A 9,928-nucleotide genomic window follows, 5' to 3' on the forward strand; every position below is an offset into this window, starting at 1 on the left:
GAGAGGCCGCGATAGTGAGAGGCCCGCGCACCGCGATGAAGAGTGGCCCCCGCTTGCCACAACTAGAGAAAGCCCTCGCACAGAAACGAAGACCCAACACAGCCATAAATAAATTAAAAAAAAAAAAAAAGACTGCATAAATTATCTGTTTTATTTTTCTGGGTTAACTTCTTTCATGCCTTTGATATTACAAAGTGAACATCTGCTTCAAAAATTTCTATACTGTATGATGTCCTAAATATTCATAATAATTATTATTATACACATTCATGTGTACACATACAAACATATACATCTAAAAAACAATTGTAAAAGGAAGGCACAGTCAGAACCTACAGTTAAAAGTATAAAAAAAGTACCTGAACCATACCTGAAATATGCGCCAATTGTTGAATCCGCTTCTAATCCCACCCCAACTGTGAAGGGATTGCTCATTCTCTAGACATGTGTAGAGACCAATAAATTCGTGGAACAGCTGCCTAAATGGGGCATTCTTTAGATAATGTGATTTTATTTATTTTTTTTTTTTTGCGGTACGCGGGCCTCTCACTGCTGTGGCCTCTCCCGTTGCGGAGCACAGGCTCCGGATGCGCAGGCTCAGCGGCCACGGCTCACGGGCCCAGCCGCTCCGCGGCACGTGGGATCCTCCCGGACCGGGGCACGAACCCGCGTCCCCTGCATCGGCAGGCGGACTCTCAACCACTGCGCCACCAGGGAAGCCCAGATAATGTGATTTTAAAGAGTTTCAATAAATATCAGTGATAAATGAGAGATTTGGGTTGCTATATTTGACCTTTGAATAACATGGATTTTACCTGCCCAGGTCCACTTATACATGGATTTTTTTTTTCAATAAATACAGCACATTACCATCCATGGTTGGTTGAATCCATGGATTGCAACCGTGAATAGGGAGGACCGACTGTAAAGTCATGCTTGGATTTTTGAGGGCGCAGGGGCCAGTGACCTTAACTGCCACTTTGTTCAAGGGTCAACTGTATGTATTTTCTATTACCTCACAGGGGCCTTTGTAACAACAGCTTGAACCTTGCGGCAGAGAAAGGCTCTTGAAGGGTGGTTCTATATGCAGTTCCTGGTATGTACCTCTTGCAGTCAAGTTCCTTAGAGTTTCAGGGATGAGACATGCCCAGGTCATCTGTGGTATGTGGAACGTGGGTACCTGTGAATATGGCACCAGGAAGAAGGACAGGGGAGCTCCTTGCCCCTCCATAGACATCCCACATCCCGCTCTCCCAAAGGTCTCACGTGAGCCAGGAAGGGGCTCAGTCCCTCTGGAGACAGTATCCTCAGCTCACACAGCTGGCCCCTTCCTTTGTTCTCCTACCACTTCAAATGCCCTAAGAAGCGCTGGAGAACATTCCAGGCTTCTTAAACTCCAGCCGTAGAGAGGGACTTGGAGTTCCAGAGCAAGGTCCTGAGCTTTAGGCTGGGTGTCATTTAGAAATCGTGAGGCCTGAGGTTTTTATTAGGATGACAGAGCTTGGAGTCACTTTCTTCAGAAGGTGACTGTCTGGGATTGTGACTTTGCTCAGGCTGTGTGACAGAGAGATGACAACTCAGGCTCTGGGGCCACCAGGCCTAGGCTAACATCCCACCTCAGCCGCTGACTCTCTGTGTGACTTGAGACAAGTTACTCAACCTCTCTGGGCCTCAAATTATATCATTCATTCATTCATTCATTCATACATTTATTTGGCTGCTCCGGGTCTTAGTTGCTGCGTGCGGAATTTTTTTAGTTGCCGCATGCATGTGGGATCTAGTTCCCTGACCAGGGATCGAACCCAGGCCCCCTGCACTGGGAGCGTGGATTCTTAGCCACTGGACCACCAGGGAAGTCCCTCAAATTGTATCTTTGAAGAATGGAATAATAATGTGACATTGGTGAGGATTAAGTGACATGTGAAACGCCTAAGGCATGCCTGGCATATAATCAACTCTTCATAACTGGGAAGTTACCAAGTTTGGATGTTGCGTGTACGTGATAGCCTAAAATAACATTTCCGTGAGAAGGAAGACAGAGTCTGTAGGGCAAGGATATCCTCGCTGGTGAGCATGAAACCTCCGTTTCCAAGTCTTCAAGATGAGCAGTCTCCAGACACAGAGTTAAGATGGTGATATGCAACTTCACACACCTTTTAACACTCTCTCCAGCCCAGATGCTCAGCCCGCACCCCACACCAGCCAGGGCCCCACTGCATGTCCTGGCGCTGCCCTTTTAAGGCAGTGAGGTGAGCTCTGGACAGGACAGCTCCCTCCCCATCAGATTCCTGCCAGACTCTGAGAATGGGCTGGGTATGCAGCCCATGAACATAGACGAAGAAGAGACCTACGTCCAACCATGGAAAGGATCATACAGAGCCATGGAAATGGGACCAGTAGAGGCCAGGATGTACCCACAATTATGACTATGGAACAGAAGGATTGGAGGAAGCTACGAAGTTTGTCAATGGTTGGTAATACCAGGACTGGGTTTTTTGCATTGCATTTTATGTCAAGAGGTGTCTGCTGATTAATAGCTTCAGCATTGACTGAACCAATCTGCTCCGACAGTGTCGCACTCTGCTGTTCTCACCCAGCTCACTCATGGAGCCGAAGGACACCAAAATTGACGTACTAGGTTGTGAAATCCTTGGAGGAAGGCACCTTGACTTTCTCATCTTTACGTCCATCCAAATATTTCTCAAAACTAGGACAAAAGTATTTTCCATTTGAATGAACTTCTTAATGCTAAGATTACGATGACTGATGTGTTGGTATTTCTAGCAGCATTGGTGGTTGAAGCAGAGACTCTGGAACACAGGAAATGCCTTCTTCTCAAGGCATGAACTGCTCATTCAATATTTAACAAATCCTTGTTCTAGACATCGCTTGAGGCACAGAGGACACAGGACAAAGTCCCTGCCCTCTCAGAGCTTCTGTTCCTGGGGAAGCTTGGATTTTACTGGATGCAGCGAGAGGAATTTTAACTGGAGGAGCACAAATTCCCACAGTCTCCGCAGCTGCAGTTCTGGGTTGGGGTGACAGATGTAAGGGACAACAATACCTTCTGGAAACCTCACATCTCACCATGTAGGAGGAAGCCACTTATGTCCATGTGGCACCTAAGTAATTTCTCCTCTTATTTCCTGTTCTTTCTGGGATGAATACAATGGCTCCCACGCAGAGATACAGGAAAATAGAAAATAACTCTGTGAGTTGCATTCACAGGACATTGTGAAATCTCCGAGAGTTACAGGGTACCAATGATTGAGGTGACACCCATGGCTCCTATCCAGAGGCCTCCGATGGAGGCTACACTCTCCTTCTGCCTGGGTCAGGTTTCTGCCATGTGATGCCTGCTTAGAGTTTGCACACAGGGTTACAGGCCTGTGAATAACAAAATTAACTAGATGTTGGTGGCATCTTTTCGAACAAAGACATCCAGGAAGTAGCCACTCAGCATGCCAGCAAAGAATTAGGTTTCCAGGTTTCAAGGGGGAAAGGCTTAAACTGTAACAGGGCATATGCACAGAGTTTTCAGAAAAGATATGTCAGACTATCCTTAAACTGTGGAGAAACTAAGGGCATCTCAGTAAAGAGAGAAAGTAACATATATGTCAGTTTCCAGTGTTATTTATCTCCCAGAATGGGGAATGGTGACAGAGAAAGAGGGCGAGAGAGGAAAAAGCCAAGCTTGCGCTGCACACACAGCACCAGTCAAGAGCTGTCCCATTTCAAGGGGGTTGTGGTAGCCAGCCTGTATATTGGAGCCAGAGGTCCCCAACTCCTGGTACTCATATCCTTGTGTAGTCCCCTACCATATTATACCTGGGTTGGTCTGCGTGACAGATAGAATATGGCAGAAATCATAATAGACCATCTCCAAGATTAGCTTTAAGAAGACATTGTGGCTTCCGTCTTGATCCCTCTCTCTCAGATCATTCCCTCTGGGGAAGCTAGCCACATGTTTGAGCATCTCTATGGAGTGGGCCACATGGCAAGGAACTGAGGCCTCTGACCAACAACCACAGGAGTAACCTTGAAAGCAGACCCTGCAACCCAGTCAGGTCTTCAGATGACTGCAGCCCCAGGTGATGGCTTGACTGCAACCCTGGAGAACCAAGGACCACCCCGCTAAGCTGCTCCTAGATTCCTGACTCTCAGAAACTGCACGATAAAACAAATGTTTGTTGTTTTAAGCTGCTAAATTCGGGGGCAATTCATTATGTAACAGTAGATAACTAGAACAGAGGCATTTTCCACAAAGTCTGGGAAATTAACAGATGCAACTGAAAATGATAGTTGAGTCAGAGATCAGTGCCCGGGAGTGCCCCAGGCTACCTGTGCTCTGGCTAAAGATAGTTCCTGTTACTCTAGCTCAGAGAATAGGATGAAGGAGAGTGAGTAGCAACAGAGCATTCCAAATGACTCCCTATAAAACTGGCTTTTAATCGGTAGGACTGATGGGGCTGAAAAGATGGGAGACTTTTCAGTATCTGCACTCAACTTCTATCAGCCACCCATCAGACACAACAGAAGGGACTACTCTTCTAGTTAGCCTCCTTGGCCCTTGACACGCCACCCCTTAGAGTAATACACAATGATGAATGAAGCGGAAGCTCCCCAAACCCAGAGAGGGTGTTCAAGAAGGCCGAACCAAAAAAGGGAAAGAGAGTCAAAGTCGGGGCCCAAGCTGGGAGTGTTTGGCCAGGAAGACGAGAGCAAGCCTGTTAGGGTCTGCAGTGATTGAGGATGGGGCTTGGAGAATTGCCTAGAAAGGTCTTCTAACTCATCATCTTAGTTGGCCAGGGCATGAGTGGATCAGTTGCACCGCAATGCCCAGCACTGACACCCAGCCCAGATGTCTCTGGAACTAACCTTCCCACTGGATCCCAGCATGGACTGTGCACAGTTGCTCCCAATGCAGATTCATTTCTGTGGGATTCTCTGACTGTTGCCAGCTTTCTGCATGGTTTAGAGGCCAGAGGCCTAGACTCTTTCCACATCTTGCCCCTCTGCTGACTGTCTTTGTAACTCTGAGCAAGCAGTTTTATTTTACCTTTCCAGACTGTAGTGTTCAAGCCTGTAGCATGAGGCTGTTTGGCTTGTCCATCTCAGTGAAGCCAGACCTATGTCTGCGTCTTTGGCATCATAGCTTTGGTGGCTGGGGGTCTCATTGGATCATGAACAGCAGATGGTCCATGAGAATGGATTCGAACATAAGGATGCATTTCTCTCTTCTGTTCTGCATAATTAGTAGACGTTTTGATCTTTCCATTTCCTGACTCATTTACTTAATGAATAGTCCCATTATAGAGGAGAATGCCCTATTTTCACAATTTATTTCAGTACCCTCATGTGTGTGGCGATGTAGATCCCCTACCTTTTCCTTGAATCAGTGGTTGATTTCATGTCTGCCTCACAGTAGGCATTAATTAATTGTCCATAAAAGTTCTGTTGACTGAATCTGGTTCAGTCCTCCCAGGGGAGAGCCCTCAGTAAGTGCACCTGATATATATATACAGTCTATTTGCAAATTTTTCATTCGATCTTCACAAAAAAGATTCTAGAGCAGATAGCATTTCCATTTTACAGATGTAGAAACTGAAAGGTAAAGTGAGTTTTCTTAGGTCTTGACAAATCTAAAAATTTAATCAAGGCCCTTAGATGCCAAATCCCATAGCCTTTCTGCTATGCCAAACCTTAAGAGGACATGGTGAGTAAGTGGAGTCTTAAAATTTTCCACTTTTGTTTAATACTCCTACTAGCAATTACAACACTATTAGTGTTATTATTCAGCAGATTATATATGCTAGGTACTTGCTAGGCATTTTATAAATACTTTTTCAATTAATCCTTACTATAGTCCCATGAGGTAGGTTTATGAGTGTCTTACCCATGTTACAAAAGAGAAAATGAGGCCCCAAGAGATTAAGTAACTTGCTTGGGCATTGGTCCCCATGTCTCCTGACTGTGCTCTTAACCGCTCCCACTTTTAACCTGTGTTAGGGCAACAGTAGCAAAAAAGGAACACAATCTCAGAGCCCAAGCAATTTACAGTTTAGTTGGTGAGATTAAGCATGCACAAAGGAAACCATTATAGAAAAATCACAAATGAAAATCGTAATAAATTTAAGATAATTTATAGACCTAAATAACTAGAGGTGCTAAGGAGATAGGAATACAAGAAGCATTTGCGAGAGGGGGAAATAATCAGGGAAAACTTCTTAGATGAAATCAGTTTTGAAACAGATCTAGTATGGAAGGAAATAGTCCCATCTCTGTTGACCAAAGGAAAGGCCAAAGGCTACATCTTCCTCTACCCAGTTTATCCCTCTCCCGCCTGACTCTGGGTATCTCTAAGGAGTCAGTTTGGCAATTTGTATCTTTTTAGGAATTTTTCCATTATGAAAGTTATCCAATTTTTTGTCATGAATATGTTTGTAATATTCCCTTACATTCTTTTTAATTTCAATAGAGTCAATAGTGATGCATCCTATTTTGTGCCTAATTTGACTTCTCTCTTTTTTTTCTTGGGCAGTCTAGGTAAAGGTTTGCTAATTTTGTTGATCTTTGCAAAGAACTAATTTTTAGTTTTATTGATTTTTCTCTATGATTTTTGCTCTAATCTTTTTAATTTCTTTTCCTTACTTTGGATTAAGTTTGCTCTTCTTTTTTAACTTTTTAAATGTGGAAGCTTAGATGATTAAGATTTTTTTTCCCTTTTCCTTTTTTCTTTTTTTTAAACTAAAAGCATTTTTTTTTTTTTTTTTTTTGTGGTACGCAGGCCTCTCACTGTTGTGGCCTCTCCCGTTGCGGAGCACACTCAGCGGCCATGGCTCACGGGCCCAGCCGCTCCGCGGCATGTGGGATCTTCCCGGACCGGGGCACAAGCCCACGTCCCCTGCATCGGCAGGCAGATTCTCAACCACTGCGCCACCAGGGAAGCCCTAAAAGCATCTTTTTAATTGTGGAAAATAGTTAAACATTTTAAAGGTGAAAGACAACGTGGGGGGAAATGTTTGTAGCCCATACAATAAGCAAAGGGCTAATTTCTTTAATATATAAAGAGCTTTTATGGGTCAATTTTTTAAAGAACAATAAACCAATTTTAAAAATGATCAAAACACATAGACAGGCTTTCAGATTTTTTTTTCACAACTCACACACATACACACACACACACTGTATTTTATTTTTACAAGAGATAAATAAACTGACACCAAGCATTATAAATGGATGACCACAACAAAAGCAACAATGATTGCAATTACCAAACACTTTTTTCCCTTTTTCTACTTTAGACATTTAAAGCTATAAATTTCCCACTAAGTATTGTTTTATCTGCATCCCACACATTTTGATCCATTGTGCTTTCAGGTTCATTTAACTAAAATTTTTTTCTAAGTTCTCTTGTGACTTCTTCTTTGACCTATCGACTACTTATCAATGTATTTTAATTTTCATATATTCAAGAAGTTCCCAAATTTCTTTCTGATGTTGTTTTCAAATTTAAATCTACTGTGGTCAGAGATCGTACTTTGCATGATTTCAATCCTTTTTATTTATTGAGACTTTTATACTTTTATGGCATAGCATGTTGTTTTTCCTGGAAATGTTTCATGTGTTCTTGAAAAGAATGTGTATTATCCAGTCATTGGGTGGTGTATTCTATATATACTAGTTAGGCTGCATTTGTTGATAGTACTGTTCATGTTTTGCTCATTTTCTGACTAGTTGTTCTATTAAATATTTAAAATGGGGCCTTGAAATCTACAACTGTATATGTTGAGTTGTATATTTCTCCTTTTAAATCTGTCAGTTTTAGCTTCATGTATTTTTTCACTGACCAGGTATTGAACCTAGGCCCCAGCAGTGGAAGCACCTAGTCCTGACCACTGGACCACCAGGGAATTCCCTAGCTTCATGTATCTTGGAGTTCTATTGTAAGTGCATTTAGATTTTAATTGTTACATCTTTCTGACAGATTGACCCTTTTTATCATTATGAAATGTCCCATTTTGTCTTTGATGATATCTAAACTGGGTAGCTTAAAACAACAGAAATTGATTCTGTCACAGTTCTGGAGGCTAGAAGTCTGAAATCAAGGTGTTGTCAGGGTCATGCTTTCTTTCAAGCCTCTAGGATTCTCAAGGGAAGAATGTTTCCCTGCCTATTCCTGGTATTTGGTAATTGCCAGTAATATTTGATGTTCCTTGGCTTGTAGATGCATCACTCTGATCTCTGTCTCCATCATCACATGGCGTTCTTTCTGTGTGTTTGTGTCCAAATTTCTATTTTCTTATCAGTACATCAATCATTGGATTAGAGCTCACCTTAATTCAGTATGACCTTGTCTTATCTTGATTACATCTTCAAAGACTCTATTTCCAAATAAGGTTATATTCACAGATTCTGAGTAGACATGAAATTTGGGGGGAATGCTGTTCAACCCCATACAGCACTCTAGCTCTCTTTTGGTTACTATCTGCAAAGAGTATCTTTTCCCAAAATTTTACTTTCCATTTATTTGTGTTTTTGAATCAGTGTTGTTTCTCTTGTAGACAGGATTGGACTTTGCTTTTTTATGCAGTCTTTCAATTTCTGCCTTTTGATTAGGGTGTTTAGATAATTCATATTTAATATAATTATTGATATTGTTTGTTATATTTGTTTTTTATTTTCTCCTTCTTGATTGTCTTCTTTTTTTTTTTTTTTTTTTTTTGTGGTATGCGGGCCTCTCACTGTTGTGGCCTCTCCCGTTGCGGAGCACAGACTCCAGACGCACAGGCTCAGCGGCCATGGCTCATGGGCCCAGCCGCTCCGCGGCATGTGGGATCTTCCCGGACCGGGGCGCGAACCCGTGTCCCCTGCATTGGCAGGCGGATTCTCAACCACTGCACCACCAGGGAAGCCCGATTGTCTTCTTTTGTGTTAAATATTTTTAGTATGCAATTTTAATTCACTGTTCATTACTTTTAGTATTTTTAAAAGTTATTTTCTTAGTGGTTGCTTTGGGATTGTAATGTACATCTTTTTTTTTTTTAAGTATGACATTTTCTTTTTTTAAAAATTAATTTATTTTTATTTTTGGCTGTGTTGAGTCTTTGTTGCTGCGCACAGGTTTTTCTCTAGTTTTGCGGTGAATGGGGGCTACTCTTCGTTGCGGTGCGTGGGCTTCCCATTGTGGTGGCCTCTCCAGTTGTGGAGCACGGGCTCTAGGCGCGTGGGCTTCAGTAGTTGTGGCACACGGGCTCAGTAGTGTGGCTCGCGGGCTCTAGAGTGCAGGCTCAGTAGTTGTGGCACACGGGCCTAGATGCCCCGCGGCATGTGGGATCTTCCCGGACCAGGGCTCGAACCCATATCCCCTGCATTGGCAGGCGGACGCCTAACAATTACGCCACCGGGGAAGTCCCTGTAATGTACATCTTAATTTTAAAAAAATCTACTTCAGTTTAATAATAACTTAATTTTGGTAAAATAACTAAAGTTTCCTTCCATGTAGTTTCATTCTGTCTTTTCTCCCTTATGCTTTTATTGTTATAAATCCAACAATATGGTCTCATAAATATTCCTTTATATAATCTTATATCTTTTAAATCAGTTCTGAGGAAAATTGTGTATTGTTTCTGATACTTATGTAAGTACCTTTATAGAAATTCTTCATTTTTTTTCTGTTGATTTGAGTTACCATGTGGTGTCATTCCCCCTTAAGGCTGAAGGACTTTCTTTAGTATTCCTTATAAGACAAATGTGCTAGCAATGAATCCTCTTAGTATTTGTTTATCTGGAAATGTCTTTACTTCACCTTCATTTTTGAAGGGTATTCTTTCTGGATATAGAATTCTTGGTTGATTGACAGCTTTTCCCCCCCACTGGCACTTTGAATATTTAATACAGCTACCTACTGGTTCTCATTGTTTCTGAT

This window comes from Physeter macrocephalus, chromosome 12 (assembly GCF_002837175.3).
Source record: "Physeter macrocephalus isolate SW-GA chromosome 12, ASM283717v5, whole genome shotgun sequence".
Taxonomy (NCBI): domain Eukaryota; kingdom Metazoa; phylum Chordata; class Mammalia; order Artiodactyla; family Physeteridae; genus Physeter; species Physeter macrocephalus.